We start from the raw sequence: 19,526 nt of genomic DNA, 5'->3' as shown, positions 1-19,526 counted from the left end.
TCATCGTGGAAAGTCTTTCACTTTGTTGAACTTAACCAGAGTGCAGGAAGGCAAAAGCTGCAAAACAATTGCAACAGCTGTCTTTTCCTGCTGGAGTTTCCAATAGTTGGAGGTATAAATTTTTCTTAACTACCTTATTTAATTTTCATTTATTTAAATTATGTTGTATGTAGTTTATAAGTGTTGTGAGTTTATGTATTTGTATGCAAACATTTTTGTATGGATGTACAAAAAATGGTTTGCAATGTTCATATGAGCTTAGTTTCTCGTTTAAGAATTAGTTGGATTTCGCGAATGGATGCGAAAGTATGATTGGAATCCAATTAATTCTTGAATTGTCCCAAAATTTTGGACAGTTTGAGAATGCATAGTTACATATTGTATTTTGTGGTTCATGCATTAGAGTTTGAACTTGGGAAATGTGGTACCATCTCTTTGTGTTCTTCGGGTGCATCGTAGTTTTTTGTATCTACATCGTGCACTTCAAGAATTGCAAGGAGAAGCTGCCGAAATTTTCCCACAATCGAGCTCTAATGTGTTGGAACCGTAAATTACAACACGTTACTGTGCATTCTCCAAGAAGATAGGATCCATACCAGAGGCATAAGGTAGCATGTCATAGTTGAAGTTGTTGTAACCCTTGGAATTTTTTTTTTTTTTTTTTTTTTTTTGCAGGTGAAATGGACAAACAGTGGATACATAGTCCTAACAGATGTGCTGATGATTATTTGGATGGAATAAATGAGTTCATTGATTTTGCAATTGCAAAAAACCGTTGTTCAACTTAAATTCGGTGTCCTTGTAGAAAGTATAACAACTTGATGATTGAATATTTTGAAACTGTTCGATACCATTTAGTCATAAATGGGATGATGGAAACCTATACTACGTGGAATCATCATGGAGAACAAATATAATATGCTTATCCTCCCACATTACCCGAGCAGTGGTTACAGTTGGATTTGTTGTGGAGCCAAATGATCAAATTACGAACACTATCAATTGTAATACCCTAAAAATTTAAATATATGAAAATGCAGAGAAAAATCGAAAATAAATCGATTTATGGGTATGAAAAATAAACGGAGTTATAATGAATGAAATAGAAAGGAACGAAGATAGAGGCAAAATAGTCATTTTGTTATGAATTCTAGAAGGCTCCATAATTATGGGAGCCTTGTCTTGAGAAAAAACAAAAAAAGAAAGAAAGAAATGAGGGAAGCCATAGGAGTGGCTAAGAGAAGGGGAGGAACAATGAGAGAGGAAGGAAGAAAATGGGTGACCAATGGGGGAAAGAGAGAAGAAGAGTGAATCAATGGGGATGAGAAACAAGGAGAGGAAAAGGGGGAGGTGAGATGAAGGGGAAACTAGTCCCTTCCCTTCCACCCGTTTGTCCTTCGTGACCTGGTTAGGACCCGGCGTCCCCATGTGATTTTTTGACGATGTTGCGTCATTTCTCCGACGAATTAGTACACCCCATCGCCTACATCCATCATCATGACTCTTCTTCTTCGTTGTCCACCCATGGAGCGAAGGAAATTGGCCTTGAAACTACAAAAACCCGCATAGTGGGTGCAACGGGTTCATGGTGGTAATACACCAAATTTGAAGGTAACTCCGACCACTACCACTACCAATGGACTTCTAGTGGACCCAGGAACATGTCCCAAGCCTTGGTTGGAGCGGCGGAGCACCGATGGCGACGGATTGAACCACCCAAATTCTATGGTTTTCGACAGGTTTTTTGTGAAATTGGGGCTTTTCTTGGCCAAGTTGGACTTCGACTCAGGTATAAAAGTTGTCCCCTTAACTTGCTCTACATTTCTATAAAATTTGGAAATTTTTAGAAATTGTGAAATTTTCTAGTGAGTCGGGGCGGCTGACTGCCACCTACGACGGCGCATGGTTAGTGAGCTAACATTGCATTTTTATGCGAATTTTGTTATTCCAATTATGTTTTTGATATCTATTTGATGCGTTTTGATTATTAACACAAATGTTGGATATTTTGTTTAATTGAATATTTTTCAGTATTGGTTTGGTTATTGAATTGTGAACTACGAAAGGCTTGATCCCACTCAAGGGTACCTAGGCAGTCTAACAGAGTTAGATGCAGCCTTAAATACTCGAAAATTAATCTTTTGTTGAGAAGTGGTTTTAATAGAAGAAATTGAGGATAAAATTGATAATTGAATTGTATGTTTTAGAAGTTTTAAAATATGGTTATAGAAATGTGAGGAATTAAGGAATTTAGATAAAGAATCATGATTAATGGTAGCTAAAGATAAAAGTTTAATTTGGCCTATCACCGAAATTATTTACCAAAAAGGTAAATTTTCAAGGAGAGACGTTACAAATGGTATCAGAGCAAATGATCCAACTTTACAAAGTGTTGTCAGAATAAAATATGATATTTGATACTTTTTATTTTTTTTTGTTTTCCCACAAGTCTCAATTTGTATTTAAAACAATATGTAATAAACTTACCAGGTCTTCATTGCTATCATACTTTTACAGGTTTTGTTTTAAGGTTCTGATTGATAAAGCAAAAGCTCCTTCAAATTTAGCGGAGTGGACTAAGAATTCGGGGCTTTTATTAATGATATATCATAGGCCACTTTCAAGGTAAATTCAGATGTCAATTGCTATGCAATTTAGTTTTTACTTTTAGTATGTTCCGAGTGACCTTTGAATTTACATGATTAGTTGTTTTCGTTGTGCGTATAACTATTCTATTTATCCCCATCCTCTGATGGTGTTTGCTGCATTGTAGCTACACAATCTCGTATGGTTCCATTGCTGGGCATAAAAGAAATTTCGACTTTTTTATTTTTTATTTATAAATTTATTTATCTGCATATTATTTTGGTTTGTTGAAATTTCGACTATTGTTTGCTTTGTGCTGGACGTAAAAGGTTTTTCTTCAATGATTATATATATGTTTAGTGGTGGGTTTCTTTGGTTCATGTGTTACATGGTGGTTAACCATGTTTTTCACGGTGGATCACCTTCTCACTAGCTTTACCTTCTTAATATGTGTTTGTGTGTGTGTGTGTGTGTGTGTGTGTGTATGTATGTATGTATGTATTTATGTCTATATATGTATGTATGTATGTATGTGTATATATATGTATGTATGTATGTGTGTGGGTATATATATGTATGTATGTATGTATGGGTTACACAGATGCTTAGACATGCCACCCAAGCCTAAGCATTAGGAAAAGTTTGTTCTCCTCGGTGATAGAATTTGGTATCTTTCAGTACGCGATGGAGGTATATTGTCAGTAACAAAGTTGGGATTGTTTTTTTTTTTTTTTTTTTTTTAAACAAACGATTTTATCTATACTAAAGAAACGGGAAGTAGCCTAAACATTAAAAGTTAGAAAAAGTTTGTCTGCTTTAATTGGTGAAAGAGTTTATATGAGTTTATATTCTTTCGGTCTACAATGGATGTACATTCCATTAGCAAGTCCCGTTCTTACTACTTAATTTCCATGTAATTTTGTTTTTTTCGATTTAATTGGGTTCGCAAAATTTGGAATTTTTGTGTTGATTTTGGTGTTTATGCCAATCTGGGTTTGAAATTTGAGTTCTTGGCAATCGGAATTTTAGCAAATTTTGTAGAATCTGTAAAATTGAACCTTGAGCTAGATTTATTAATAATTAATGAAATCCCAACATAATTTCGATTTGGGAAATCAGAATTTTGCTAGAAGTTGTGGATTCAGTCACAAATTTGTAATTTGGCTCCTTTTTTCATATGATTTTCCCTCTGTTTGCAGCTTTGTTTTGATTTTCTTGGATTGCCCTTTTGATTGTTTGGTAGGCAAGACTATGATGCGGAAGACGGCGAATGAAGTGAAACTGATGAGTTTTGGCAAGATTTTGGAGAAAAAGAAGACAGTGGATCACTGTAAATTACCTTTGGTTGATATTGGTGGGGGAATTATCATGATGCGTGTTGTTGGACAGCCAGCTATGGAAAAAGCTAAAACAGGTAATGTTTCAGTTAGGAACTTAATCTCAGATTTTGTATAAGAATCTGCTGGGGTTGGGTGGCCAAAGGCAGGACATATTAAATTTGGCCTTTAGTGTGCTTAAACTGGCAGGGATGATCAGAATTGATGTTTTTAGTTATTAAAACGTGCCATTTATGCTGTAAACTACACCAAGAGGACGGGGGATGGTTAGAACTTTGAACCCGGGATGCAGTGGGGCTAAGAGAATTATCCTCCCCACCGGGCCAATCAACCACTTGTAGAATTGTTGTTAAAATACCTCTGCTGAAAATATGAGCTTTACTTTCTGCACTTTATTTTTACTGTAATGTGGAAATAGTCTTTACAATGGCTTATTTGTGATAATTGATAAAGAGGTTTGTGTTTAAGACGAGAGTAGTGCGGTACCTTTCTTGCAGTGGAATATGTATTTGTGAATGTCGTTTTGTGCGATTTTTTTGAGCATCAATTTATTGCCAGTTGCTGTTATCCAGATTGTATCTTTTTTTTTTTGGTGGAAATGATTTATAGCTCATCCGGCTTATGGTTTGAAAATCTGCAGCGGAGTGCGGGCACTTTTGCTGGTTTGATCTAAATTAATAGGTGAATATTTTTGTCCCGCAACTTTTCCTTGCAGTTCGATTGAACAATTAGTTCGCAACATGCTGTTGTGCTTTGTCTATCCTTTGGTATGAAGCTGAAAATTGTAGTGTCTTTGAGCTTGTTTGGATGTGCTTTTAAAATGACTAAAAGTATATTTAGAGAAAAGGTTTTTTTGGTTCCAAATGCACTTAAAATGCTTTCTGCAAGAAGCACCAGTTATGAGCTTCTTCCAAGAAGCATTGTAAGTGCTTTTCCAGAATTTACTTGCATTTTTACTAAGAATTGGTTCCAAAAACATTTTCATCAAAAACGCTTTCAATCGTTTTAAAAGCACATCCAAACGAGCTCTTTATCCCTTTGATTCACCCACTGTAAGTCTACTTAGCTCCAGGTGAAGCCATTCAAGTCAAACTGTCTGTAGCTTGAAGTTTACTTATATTTTTAGAAATGTTTATTAATTTTTTAAAATTTCAGCAGAAATCAATTGAAATGAAGTACAATTTGATGATTGAATGCAGGGAAGATGCAGTTGAGATCCTTTTCTCGCTCTCAAATCCAGCGAATCGAGCTGGACCACCAGTCCATCCGCACCACCAACGTTTCTCCACTTTACTAAAGGTAAGCGATCCATCCTACTCTAAATTTAAAAAATTTGGGGGGTTTTGTTTCCTTTTCAATACCAATCAGGTAATCGGTCTGCATGAACGGATTTGATAGATTAAAGCCCCGTGGACCTGATTGGAGTGGTCTATGCCAGCATGGAGATTGCTTCTTTGCTCATTAGAGGCTGGCCATTATTGACCCTGCTTCTAGTGATCAATCTCTGGAGATTGTTTCTTTGCTCATTAGAGGCTAGCCATTATTGATCCTGCTTCTGGTGATCAACCTTTATACAATGAAGATAAATCAATTGTTGTCGCGGTAGGGTCACGTCATATATTTTTAAATTTTGTGTGGTTTAATTTATTGAGTATTTGAAAAAATAGATAAATTTTCAATTTTCGATTACTGATACGATGCGTATCTTGATTGGTGATTTTGTTGGATTCACTCTACTCAAGTATATGATATCTGAATTGCTACATTTGAAAATGTGATTCTGTTCCTACCACCATCTTCCCCACCTTCTGGGGAAATTATTCATGCTCACAATAGATGCATTCAACCCCACATTTTCTAGTGAAAACTAAAGCTCAATCAAGATTGAACACAATATTTGGGTCGAACAAAAATAAAAAGTAGTTTGATTAGTGATCAGGTATGCTTTACAACAGAAAAACAACAAAACTAAGAATCATAATTTGCGAAGATCAATCCCAGCTTTCTTCACAACAACATCGATAGTAGGGTAAGGTTGAGAATAGATTGGACAAGAGGGAAAGGTTGCCCAATCAATCATTGACAGGAAAATTTAGTATCGAGTTACACAAACCTACTTTGTATTAAGATTAAATGAATTGCAGAACATTTATGGATGAAATGACATTGGAGAGAGAGACTACAATATGTGAGTGATGAATTAGTCAAATAAGCAGATGAGCCAGTTACCCCGTTTGAATGATCACTCACATACTGTTGTAAACCTCATTGACTTGATTGCTAAGCCTTGAATGAATTGCAATACATGATCTTAGGTTTTTATTTTCTAAATGAGTAAAAAAAGATAAATTTACATATTAAATTGGATTTGTGAGGGTAGTTTAGGTAATAAATTTGGATTTAAAGAGATATTAATAGTTTAATTGAAAAAAAATATGGCTCTAGAAAGTAAGTTAGATATAAAAAGAAATTATACGGGTTTAAATAAAATTTTCCTAGATCAATTTTCCGTTGCTACCCCTAAACGATAGCCCTTGTCCATGCGACGGAAAACACACCTCTCACTCATCAGGTCACCATGGACAGTGCATTGGCCAAAAATACTTAACCAAAAATATTTTCATCATTTTAAAAACATTTTGAAATGATCCATCAATTTCTATTATTAACCGGAAAAGCCTTTTTTTTTTCCTTGAAATTCAATTTTATGGTGAAATTGGAAATATTTGGTGAAGTGGGAAGAATAGTTGGGAGGTGGGTACAGGAAATTGCGGGGCAAAATAGAATTTTACCACGATACAAATCCCAGGATCTAGAGACTAGAGCGAGCCTACATACACACTCCCTCTCGCCATCTCTAGTCATCTGCCCTCCGCACCCCTCCTCTCAATCACCACCGCCACCACGGTTTCATCTTCTCCTTCTTACTTGGTAATCATATACTCTATTTTTCACTACTATTGTATTTATAAATTTCGTTAATAATTAAACTTTGTTTCTCTGGAAAGGGGAAAGAATAAATTGAAAAAACATTTCAAATGAATTTTGAAATCGAGCAAAGCATTTTTTTTTTTTGTCAGTATTAGTATTAACTGAATTTAACATGCTTTAAAATTCAGATCGAGCTCGAGCGTTAAAATTTACTAGTATTATTTGGGTTCAAAATGATTTTGTATCTGGTTTATTTGCTTTTTTGTTCTTGTTTTCGGTTTCGGTTTCGGTTTGTATGCTTTTGTTTAATTGTTTGATTGGTTTCTTACTTCGAATTTATGGATTCATTTTTAAGGTGTTTAGGTTGATGATTAGTGTAAATTTCTAATTGTTTGTTTGTAGCCTAAATTGTTTGAAGATTTAAGAACATATATAAAACAGTGGGCTCAGGCCTCAACCGATCAAACCAGCCAAGTAAAGCTGATCACTTTGCCAATGGGATTGGTTCGGTTAGTTTGTAAAGAACAGAACATAACCTACTTAATTGGGAGTACCAAAACTGTTTCAGTTGGCAGCAGTGAGAAACAAACAAACGAACGATCATCGTTGTGATGATTGCATTACCAGTTTAGTTCTATTCTAGTGCTCAATTATAGTCTCGTATTGAAATTTACATTTTCAAGGTTTATCTGCTTATGAAAAAAGTGCAATGTGCCTTAAGAGGTCCTGGACAGAAGGCATTATTCATAGACATCACCCTTATGTCCTCTCCCAAATAACATTGGCACTGTGACTGTATTTCTAAGTCCTCGAGTTTTTATGTGCAAACTAATGTCCCACAGAAATGATATCTGATTCGTATCGTGAGACTCGGGTATCAGCTATTCTTCAATTAAAAAAAGCATTTGGTGTGCATTTAATTATTAAGGTTGCTCAGTTTACCTATCATTGCCATTGTAGCAGCAAAATGTTCTGGATACCTAGCTACATAGAAATCAACCTTCTTTCCATTTCGTAAACTGGTGAGATGATCCTTTCCGGCAGAGAGTAACATACAGTTTGAGATTGGATTGCAAGTTTCACCATTAATTACATAAAAGTGACAAAAAGGAAAGAATGCTTGAAGTTAGTAAGTTATGATGTTAGATTATACATGTATTCACACTATATTCTCGTTTTAGAAGGTTGAAACTTTTTTAAGATTTAATGGGATTCTGTAGCTGCCCCCTTATTGTTTGGTCCGTTACTGGATATGGTTTTGATTTTAAACTTCTTTTTGGTGGTGGTCTGCTGTTGGGTCAAGATTACCAACTTATGTTATGTGTAGGACCTATTTACCATGTATTTGAAATGAATATTGTGGTTCAATGTATCCTTCTGTTCAACATGGGTGTTCCAAGATATTTCAATGAGAACTCAGTGTCCTCTTCTGTTCTAAGATGGCACTAGAACTGGATTAAAAGAATTGATATTACATTTTATGATATGGTAGGCTATTACATAGGATTATTGTTTGAGTTTGTATACACTTTCACATGATTGACTTCAGATATGAACACTGAAATTACCCCCCTGGAACTCCAAATGGATTGCTGATTTTTCAATGTTTGCAATCACATGTTGTTACTCTTGTTTATTCATTTTATTAGTGTAATATTGGTGTTTTGGTTCACATATTATGCATTTAGTTTTTGAGAAAATAAAACCAGAAAGAAATTTTTACTTCTGGTGTTGCCTAAAGGTTTCTAGAAAGTGGGAATTTTTAGGTTCCAGAAAATATTATGTTTTACCTTTGTTTTATATTTAGTTTTATTGTGTGTCTTTGGAAATTGAGTTTAAGTGCATGCATTTGGTTGAAGGAAGTGTTACAGACTCTGATCTAAGCAGAGGAATGGTATTGATGAGGGGAGAGCCACTAGTGACGAAACTGGCAGCCTTGGCCAAGTACGTGGTTTTTCCTGGAGCCATGGCCGCAGCTGTTATCTATTCCCCTCCTGATTACACTTCCAAGAACGATCCTAAATCCACCAAATAAGACTAGCTCGGTCGGTACTTTTTCTCTGCAAGGGTGTTTTTCATTTCTCTTGTTATGTCAGATTTTTTACCTCTATGATGATTTGGATGATTTGCAAGTTCCGCTTACCACTTTTTGGCTTTACCTTTCACAACCTTCAATCATTATTCTTATAAGATTGTATAGATATTACCCACATATATGCTCTGCTGTATATCTGTAAAGGGCTCCGGACGTGCTGAAGGTATTATAGGTTACATAAAGGAGAACAAAGAAAATAGTAAGTGACTGCTGTGCTTGATCATTTGGGAAAATGACTGTGTCACTGGCAGAGCAAGTGAATAACTTGCAAATTGCAGATTGAATAGAAATAATGCAAAAAAATTTCTTCTCGGAAGGAGAACCTAAATAGGAGGGCCAAATGTCAGTTCTATTGCTTCAATTCACAGTTGAATTATATTATCTTTCAAACCTTTTTTGTTGCAAAGGATTAGTACCGATCCTAGATTCCTGACTAACAAAACAGCCACTCACTAGAAAAATAACTATGCCTTGTGTCACAGAATTCATTGAAACAACCAAGAACAATACCACTACATCTGCCGACGTTAGTGGCACTTGTCCTTTCACTTTCTCTTTATTGCTTGTGGACATTGATGAAGTTTAGAAACTCATGCTATACTGTAATTAATTGTGAATTTCCTTTTGTACAGGGGCATGCTGCATAGAAGTCGATGTTAGAAGAACGATTACTAAATGCGTCTCTCCCTTTGTTCAAATTTGGTATGTAATAATCTGGGCTAAGTAGTTGCTCAATTTCAGGGGTGTTTCCTGCTTTCTTTGAAGAACTTAGACCATGAAGTCTTTGGATGTACTTTCTCAATGTAGTTTCCCCATTTGGAATGTACTTCCAATGAAAAACGCTTTGGAGTACAATAATTGTTGGATAACGGGCGGAGTGTAGTGCTACAAGTAATGATATATGTTGTATTCACAACTCTGCATATGGCTTTATGTTGCTTGTCATGAATGTTACCCTTTAAATAAAATGCAAATGGTTACAATTTTCTTTTAATCTTTTTATTAGTGGGAGAAGGGGATTTGAAATCGGGATAATTTCAACGTTGGAAGAGAAATACTACTGAACCAATATCTAGTTGGCAGTCCATGGGGAATATTGTATTTTGATTCCGAATGCATGGCGTGTGTTTGTGTGTGCTGAATATGGAGGTTGAATTGGACCATTTTGTGGGATAAAAATTGAGAGGGGAGTTTAAGAAGGCTGGTGCAATAGAATTAACTCTGGAATATTAGGTTCGTTTGAAAGTACTTATAAAATAATTGAAAGTGTTTTTGATAAAAATATTTTTAAATCAATTCTTCATAAAAAAAATTAAGTGAATTCTTAAAAAACATATAAAGTACAAGATATGCATTTCTTGCATGAAACCCTTAAAATAATTTGGAAATTCAAAATCAACAAATAACCAGTGTATGAGACTACCAGAGATGCCAAATAGATTTTCTCAAAGTGGGATTCTTCATAAACTTTCTCTCACCTCATGCTTTTAACACAATATTTTATAATGTTGACACAAAAATTATGTAAAAAATAAGAAGTGATAGAAAATTCCTAAAGAATCTCGCTTTAAGAGAATCTCCTCAGCATCTCTGCTAGGACAGTAACTTTAGGCTATCTTCCGGAAGTACAATGTTACCTTTAAGCTATCTTTTGCTGTAAGGGGAAAAGTGCTTAGAAATGAGAGTGTTGTCCTTCTCATGTTTGAAAACCCCAGCCTTTGAGAAATGATTTCCTGCGTTATGGAAAATAGCGGAAAAATACCTGAATCACAAAAGGCAGCAAAAAGCTAACCTAAATCCCACTTAAGCTCAAACACCCAGATGACCAAATCTCCCCAATGTCATCAACTAATGATTCGAATGTTGTGAGACGAGAGAGAAGCAGTGGTTGGTGCAACTGGTCTTTCTGTCTTAGTGGGCGTCTCTAATTATCAGACAGAGAGCGAAGATGAAGAGAGAAAAGAGCTGGCGAGAGAAGAAAACAGGGAGAAGAGAGCCGGCGAGAGAAGGAGACGGGGAGAATGGCGAATGAAGGCGAGAGAGAGGCCAGCTCGCGCGAGAGAGAGCAAAAAGAACCCGACTAATAATCTAGGCCTTTTGGACGGTTTTATTACGCGGGTGTACGGCGTATTAAACAAGCGTATTAAATTAATCTAGTCCAATTTAATACGGGATGACGTCAAACGATTAAGTTCGTATTATTAGTCTTATCGGCTCACTTATATGACCAGCCAAATGAGGCACAAGGTTATGATTAGTATTTTAAAACATTGTTTCTATGTTTTTAGGCTGGACTTTAGTTGTTTTTATGTTTTGATCTCTTCTTGACATGTTTAAAAACTAGTGGAGTTCTTTGAAATATAATGAAACTTGTCACACACTCGCACTTCAGTTTTAGATTGTGCGGTGCAGGGATCTAAATGAGACATATTGGGTATCATCCACGATAATTCGCGTTGTTTTTCAGAAATGTTGATGTTTTTATCTTCCCTTAATGATGAGAAGACTGTCTCATCAAAGTGACAATCCGCGTAATGAGCGGAAAGAGATCCCCTGTCAAAGGTTCTAAGTAACGAATGATTGAAAAAGAATCATAACCGACATAGATTCTCATCCTTCTCTAAGGACCCATTTTTGTACGTAAGGGCGGTGCAATCGGCACATAGATTAAACTACCAATGAAGTATAGATGCAAGATGTCGGGCTCGTATCCAGTTATCAACTGAAACGTAGAATAAGGTTGGGTCACGATGGGCCTTCGATGGACCAACATGATTGCATGACTTTATATGCTGACTAATGATTTAAGCTTATGGGAAAAGAATCACTAGAGTAATAGATAATCTAAAACGAAATTTATCTAGGATTTACACAATCAAAATTCAAAAAATATTTATAACAGATACATGACTTTATATGTTGACTAATGATTAAAAAAAAAAAAAAGATTTTATGAGAAATACTGATGCATGTATATTCATATCTACCAAATTTCTTGCCAATTATCATGGTATTACCTACCTTTTTATTCAATGCTATAATAATTTGGTGTCGAAATCGTCATCGACAAAGATTTACATTAGTTGAATGCTAGTCATAGAACCATTATGTGCAAAATTTCATACCAAGTGTTAAAATATAAAAGCTTTAAGCTTGGTTTATCCAAACACAAAATTTAGTATTAGAGCTTTTCTCACCGATGTGTGAGTGTCCCCAATTTCGTTCCTTTCTCAACGGCCGACCCTAGCTATGGCCAGGGTCGGTGACAATCATTCTCTTCTCCTTTTTTTTTTTTTCCTTCTCCTTCAGTTTCCATTTTCCTCAACTCAGTGGCCTGTTTACCACTTTCCTCCAACCCCTGTGCATCAGCTTTCTTTGATTTTTTTTTTTTTTCCCTTTTTCTGATTCCCCCTTCCTTCCACTTTTTCCCATATTTCCTTCCTTCCACCTTTCCTATGTTTCCTTCCTTCCATCTTTTTCCCTTTCCCGTTTACCATGGAGGTCTATTTTTTTGTTTGTGTGTTTACTGTGTTTGGGCATCTTCTTATATTAATTATGTTATGTTGGTAATAAAGTAACATTTGACAGAAAAAAATAAAAAAAAAAACATAGAAGTTATTGACTTTTGGTGAAAACCCCATGCAGAAATTTAGGTAAAAATTTGGACCTCAGTGTACATTGGATTTTCAATAATTCAATTCATCTCATATTATACAAACTTGTTTATGAACTTTTATATTACGTTAAGTGATGGAAGAATCCTGTTAGTGATAGATTTCAACCATGACAAATATATTCTTATTTTGCTTTAATTTTCTTTCAAAATCTATTATTATGCATTTACTTTATTTACAATTTTGCGGATTATACAAATGAGGATAATGAGATTGACTTTCAAGGTTTATAAGGTATAGCGTTTGATATAAAATTTGGTGGATATGTACAAACATACATATTTAGAAATTAAACATGTCATTAGGAATAAGTATATTAGGTATGAATTAGGTGTTTTCAACATATTAAGGTAGTCACTAAACATGCATAGATATTTCTTTAAATTGATTTACTCGGCACGTAAGCTTTTAGTCATCATATATTAACATGTATCTACCAATATTAAAATAATAATTGACCTTCTATAAATTCGTAGATTGTGATTAAATTTCAAATCTATCCCCCATTGGTTAACTTTAAATAGAGAGCCTTTTGGACCACTATATATACTAGGTTATTGTTGCAAACATTTCAGATGTTCTATGAATATTGTTTTCTTTGGGTTTGATATAGTTGGAGGTAAACTCTAGTCGGTCGATGATTTACCAAGAAGCTAATCAGAGAGTTTGCATCTCCACTTAGCTTCCTGGTAAATCATGGATTCGATTAGAGCTTGATTCCATGTAATAGTTACTTAGTAATGAAGACGAATTCTAGTTGGTTAGTGATTTACCAAAAAATCATTGGAATAATATGCCATAAGTTTTTTGGGTAAATCGTTATTCAACTAGAGCTTGGTTTTTCAAGAAGATGTAACATGCTATCACAAGGTTTCCGCAAATATGTCACCCTTTTTCCCTACGTTTTGTTTGTTTGTTAATATTCCATTTGGTTTTTAATTGACTATCAATTTGCCCTTCTTGTTAGATTGTTGCCTCTTTATCTTCAATGGTTGGGAAAACTTTGCATATGAAGGCCGGTGACGTTGAAATAGACACATTTCATAGGTGTATAATATATGACCGACCATTTCAACATGAACAAACCGGGCAAGTAATTCCACACGCGCCTTGCCAAACAGTTCACAAATTCTCCAAATTGATAAACAATCAAAGATGGAATCGCTCCCAACAAAAGCTCAACCTATCACCAAAAAGACCATATTTGGTTACAAGGTTCTAAATGTGCTAGTCGGGTAGCATGCAAAGACTTAGCGTTTAGAAGCTTAGGCGGTTTTTCTTTTAACTAAATTTATTACCTAATGATAATAACATATATTTAAATGTTTCATTATAATTTAAAAAAAAAAGATTTTCTATTTGAAAACAAAATGTAAAATGAAGGATATATCAATTATATAGAACTAGATGAAGCTCACACACTATGTGTATATGAAATATATAACAATATATATATATATATATATGTATGTGTGTGTGCGCACGCGTGTGCGTGTGTGTATTAATTAATGAAACTCTTTTTGTCAACCAAAAGATGGTGAAAAGACTACTTAGTCTTCTATTACACAAAAAAAAAATGATGGGCAATAATGTAATTTCACAAGTTCAAATTTTACTTTTTTTTATTGAAGCCTTACCTACATGTGATGTTAATATACTTCCAATATTTATAAATAAAAAATAAAAAATAAAAAATAAAAAAAAATAAAAAAAGAAAAACCAAAAACAAAAGGGAGTTTTAACGAAAAACCCCCACTCCTTCCACGTTCTCTCTCTCTCTCTCTCTCTCTTTCTCATTTTTAAAAAAAATATGTTCATACACACAAAGTGTGCGGGCAAATGCTAGTATATATGAAAGAAAGAGAAATGTGAATAAGAAAGGGAGAGGTTTTTATTTCTTATTTTTTAAATTAGAGACATGATTAATGATTTGATGATATGTGGTTAAGGGAAGAAAAAACAACAAGTGCATAACAATTCAGATTACTTTGCAATCGAAAAACAAGAAAATTTAAAGATTGCTGTTGTTATTTCACATCAAGACCTGAAGCAGTATCCTATTGAAAATGGTCGTCTGCAATGTCTTGGTTCGAAATAAAGCATTGTTGACCTCCTCTCCATTATGGTTCGGCCATTTTTATTTTCATTTGTAAAAACAAATCACTTTTATTTTCTTAACCATTCGGTTGTTTCAGTGACCGATACTTAAAAAAATAAGGGGCCTATAAGCAACGAGCTTACATATATAAAAAAGAAAAAATTATAAACCGAGCATTAAATTTGGCATGTATTAAATATTAATCGACATTAAATTTGACTTGTACTGAATTCGGCCCCTATTAAAGCTGAACATTAAATTCGGTCTGCATTTAATTCGGCATGCTTTGAGCAACGCTCCAAAGGTCTAGGATTCATCGCATTTCAGTTTCAGATTGTGCGGTGCGAGAATTTAAATAATGCATAGTGGGAGTCATTCACGATAATTCGTGTTGTTATTCAGGAACGTTAACATTCTTATATCCACCTAACTATGAAAAAACTATCTCATAAAAGTAACAATTTACGTAACGAGTGGTAAAGAGATGACATGTCAAAGGTTCTAAGTAACGAAGGATCGGAGGAGAATCATAACTAACATAGATTCTCATCCTTCTCTGAGGACCCAATTTTGTACGTAAGGGTGGTGCAATCGGTACATAGACCGCACAACAAAAACATGTAAATGCAAGATGTCAGGCTTGTATCCAGTTATCAACTAAAACGCAAAATAAGGTTGGGTTGCGACAGGCCTCAGGCTGTCCAACATGGCTGCATGAAGTATTGCATGGCCCTAGGTAGAGGTCGGGAGCTTAGTACGTATGTACAACGATCGAGCAATCAATTGAAGGTGCTTAATGAACGCTTTTGCCAAGCCATTTTGGGTATGAACATGAGGTATACAATGTTCAACTTCAATCCCAACGAACATGCAATAGTTATCGAAGGTGTAAAAAAAAAAAAAAAACCAAGAGTAGAGGATTAATTTTTCCTTCAAGTAAGTACAATCCTATGGGACAAAAATCACTAGAATAATAGATAATCTAGAAACCAAATCTATCTAAGATTTACATAATAATAATAATTGTATAATGTTGATATTAGATACGTGACTTTATATGCTGACTAATTTTATGAGAAAATACCGATGCATATATGTCCATATCTGCCAAATTCCTTGCCAAATATCATAGGTATTAACTACCTTTTTATTCAATGCTATAAAAACTTGGTATCGAATTCGTCATCAACAAAGATTGACATTAGTTGAATGCTAGTTTTAGAATCATCATGTGCAAAATTTAATACCAAGTGTTAAAAATATAAAAGCTTTAAGCTTGGTTTATCCAAACACAAAATTTATCGTTAGAGCTTTTCCCATCAATGTGTGAGTGTTCCTCGTTTCATTCCTCTCGCAACGGCCAAGCCTAGCTAGGGTTGGTGGCAGTCCTTCTCTTCTCCTTTCTTTTTTTTTTTTTCCTTTTCTTTTCTTCTCCTCTAGTTTCCGTTTACCACCTTCCTCCAACCCCCTATGCATCTGCTTTCTTTGACTTTTTCACTTTTTTCTGATTTCCCCTTCCTTCAACTTTTTCCCCTATTTCTTTCCTTCCACCTTTCCCCCTGTTTCCTTCCTTCCACCTTTCCTCCTTTCCCTCTTCTTTCCACCTTCACATTCCTCAATTCGGATCAGCTTCATCCTTCATCGACTCCACAATCTGGATCGGCTCCCACTTATCTTCACCACGATTTATCGTGCTTCTCTTGGAAGGTGTGTAGAGCTTTGACTTGAGTGTTCAATCAACCCTTTCTTTTGGCTTGCCTTTGTTGGCACTGTTGCTAGTGGGTTGTTTTTTCCCACTAGCTTCCATCGGTTTGTGGCGGCTACCTCTATGATGTTTGGTGGAGGAGTTTAGGGCTCTGTTTTGGGGCTTTGTGTGCTTAGGATGTTTGAGGCAAGCGGGTTTTCCTTTGCGGCGGTAGGAAGTTGCTAGGGTTTGTTTTGGTGTTTTTCTGTTTTGGGCTATTGAGTTAAGATGGAGGTCTGTTTTTTTGTTTGTGTGTTTATTGTGGTTGGACCTCTTCTACAGGTGAAAAAAAAACACACATAATTTACTGATTTTTGGGTAATTCATATCATATTAATTATACAAAATTTTTATGAACTTTTTTATTACGTTAAGTGATGGAAGAATCCTACTAGTGTTAGATTTCTACCATGACAAATATATTCTTATTTTGCTTTAATTTTTTATTTTAAAAATTACTATTATTATGCATTTACATTATTTACAATTTTGCAGATTGTATAAATGAGGATAATGAGATTGACTTTCAAGGTTTATAAGGTATAGCTTTTGAAATAAAATTTGGTGGATATGTACAAACATACATATTTAGAAATTAAACTTGTCATTAGGAATAACTATATTAGTTATGAATTAGGTGTTTTCAACATTTTAAGGTAGTCACTAAACATGCATAGATATCTCTTTTAAATGATTTACTCGGCACATAAGCTTTTAGTCAGCATATATTAACACGTATCTATCCATATTAAATTAATTATTGATCTTCTATAAATTCATAGATTGTGATTAAATTTCAAATCTATCCCCCATTGGTCAACTTTACATAGAGAGCCTTTGGACTACTATATATACTTGGTTATTGGTTCAAAACATTTCAGATGTTCTATGAAAATAAAATTGTTTTCTTTGGTTTGATATAGTTGGAGGTAAACTCTAATCGGTCGGTGATTTACCAACAAGCTGATTAGAGAGTTTGCATCTTGACTTAGCTTTTTGGTAGATCATGGATTTGATTAGAGCTTGATTCCATGTAAAAGTTGCTTAGTATTGAAGATGAATTCTAGTTGGTTAACGATTTACCAAAAACATTGTTGGAATAATATGCCATAAGTGTTTTGGTAAATTGTTGTTCAACTAGAGCTCAATTTTTCATGAAGATGGAACATGACTATCACAAGGTTTCCACCAAATATGTCACCCTTTTTCCCTACCTTTTGTTTGTTTGTTAATATTCCATCTTGTTTTTATTTTTTGGTTTTCTTTTACTATCAATTTGCCCTTCTTGTTAGATTGTTGCCTCTTATGTTGAATGGTGAGAAAAATTGAGCTCCATATGAAGGTTGCCCAATAACGTTGAAATAGACACATTTTCATAGGTGTATAATACATGACCGATCATTTCAACATGAACAAACCGGGCAAGTAATTCCACACATGCACTTGCCAAATAGTTCACAAATTCTCCTAATTGGTGAACGGTCAAAGGTGGAATCGCTTCCAACAAAAGCTCAATCTATCAACAAAATGACTATATTCGTCATTCTTTAAACTAGATTCTAAAATGTGCTAGTCAGGTAGATGTTAAGAGTCTAGTGTTTAGGAGGCCTAAGCGGTTTGTTTCTAATTAAATTTATTATATAATAATAATAAAATATAAATAGGGAATTGTAATTAACACTCCAACAACCTCATTTGGTATTCCAAACTTTCTATAATTAGAAAGAAAAATACACGTGTGAGGAGTATAGAATGAGATTTTTGGAGTACTAATAACCGTTACTATAAATAAATGTCTAATATAATTTGAAAAAACTAGTATTTGCTATTTGAAGACATAAAATGTAGAAGGAAGGATATATCTAAATGAGGCCCACACACAATGTTTATGTAAATATAAAACAAAAAAAACAAAATTTTTATTTGTGGAAAATTATTTTAATGCCCATAATTTTTATTTTCTAATACTTTCTTTCAATTATGCATGGAAGGGTATTATAGTATTTTTATTAGTTTTTCTTTTTGTTGACATATATCCAAAATAAAGTAAAAAAGTTGAGGTTTTAGAAACAAAATAAAACTAAAAGAATAATGTTTTAAAAACAAAATAAAATATAAAAATTGTGGCTCACCACCTTCACCTTAATCTCTCGCCATCTCGCTTTCTCCAACCTTTCCTCTCTGCACTTTCTCCTTCGCCACCATGGCTCACCACCACTATCCATTAATCTAGCTTTTAAACAGTGATTTGTACCAATTTCTGAAAATCAAACACAATCTCAACCAAAAATTTCAATTTTCAACCTAGCACAACGATTTGTTTTACAATTGCACACCTAAACCGCCTAGACATATAGAATTATTACAATATGAGTATGAAAATTTTGGTGTTCACATTATCATATTAAGTCAGTAGAATATTTTGTCATACCGAAATTTGGTATGATAATACTAATAAATTTTGTCATACCAAAAATTTAATACAAAAATGTTGATACGATAACCGTCCCACGTCCCACCCTAATCATCATATCACATTGTCCCATTTCGGAAAGCAATAACTGGATACATAATCTGCGACTTTAATTATTCGACTATTTTGTTTCTTCCTTGTTTTATTTTGTTTGGATGTGAGTTGTTTTGGTTCACGTCTTGAAGAAAGTGGCAATATTTTTGCCACGTCGGCTACACGTCTGCAACACAAGGTTTTCTTGGCACCAGATTTTCCTTTTATAATAATTATTGTTAATTTTAAAAGGAAAAAGAAGAGAACTTTAATAAAAAGTTACCACTACTGTTCACTTTAACAAAAAATCATATTTTTTTATTAAAAAGTCAATCCTAGTACTATTCATTTTACCCTTTATTTTGTCCTTATCGTTAAAATTCAAAATTTTTAAATCATTTTCATTAATTTTTCTAAAGAATAATTACAAAAGAAGATGACTCAGATATGAGAGTGACCGATTAAGTTGAAGAGATAAGGCTTTCGTAACCTCCTCAAGAAAACTTATGGTCCACCTATTAACTACACGCCCGCTCCAAATCATCACTTGCAGGA

The 19,526-nt window shown here is 34.3% G+C and overlaps 1 long non-coding RNA gene across 2 annotated transcripts; it reads left to right on the top strand.

The window, feature by feature from the left end:
* The first annotated feature begins 6,689 nt into the window (after nucleotides 1-6,689).
* On the top strand, nucleotides 6,690-9,943 carry LOC103953417. 2 transcript variants are annotated; one of them, XR_007256672.1, is made up of 3 exons: nucleotides 6,690-6,854; nucleotides 8,714-8,899; nucleotides 9,582-9,943. It is a non-coding gene; the product is annotated as an uncharacterized LOC103953417 (long non-coding RNA). The 2 variants fall into 2 exon arrangements; XR_007256671.1 differs by having other exon boundaries at nucleotides 6,693-6,854; nucleotides 8,714-8,922.
* The last annotated feature ends 9,583 nt before the right edge of the window (nucleotides 9,944-19,526 follow it).

Source organism: the organism of the source record quoted next, unplaced genomic scaffold (genome assembly GCF_019419815.1).
Source record: "Pyrus x bretschneideri cultivar Hongxiangsu unplaced genomic scaffold, Pyrus_bretschneideri_v1 Contig14, whole genome shotgun sequence".
In the NCBI taxonomy this organism is placed as follows: domain Eukaryota; kingdom Viridiplantae; phylum Streptophyta; class Magnoliopsida; order Rosales; family Rosaceae; genus Pyrus; species Pyrus x bretschneideri.
This window is presented reverse-complemented; position numbering and strand designations above follow the sequence as displayed.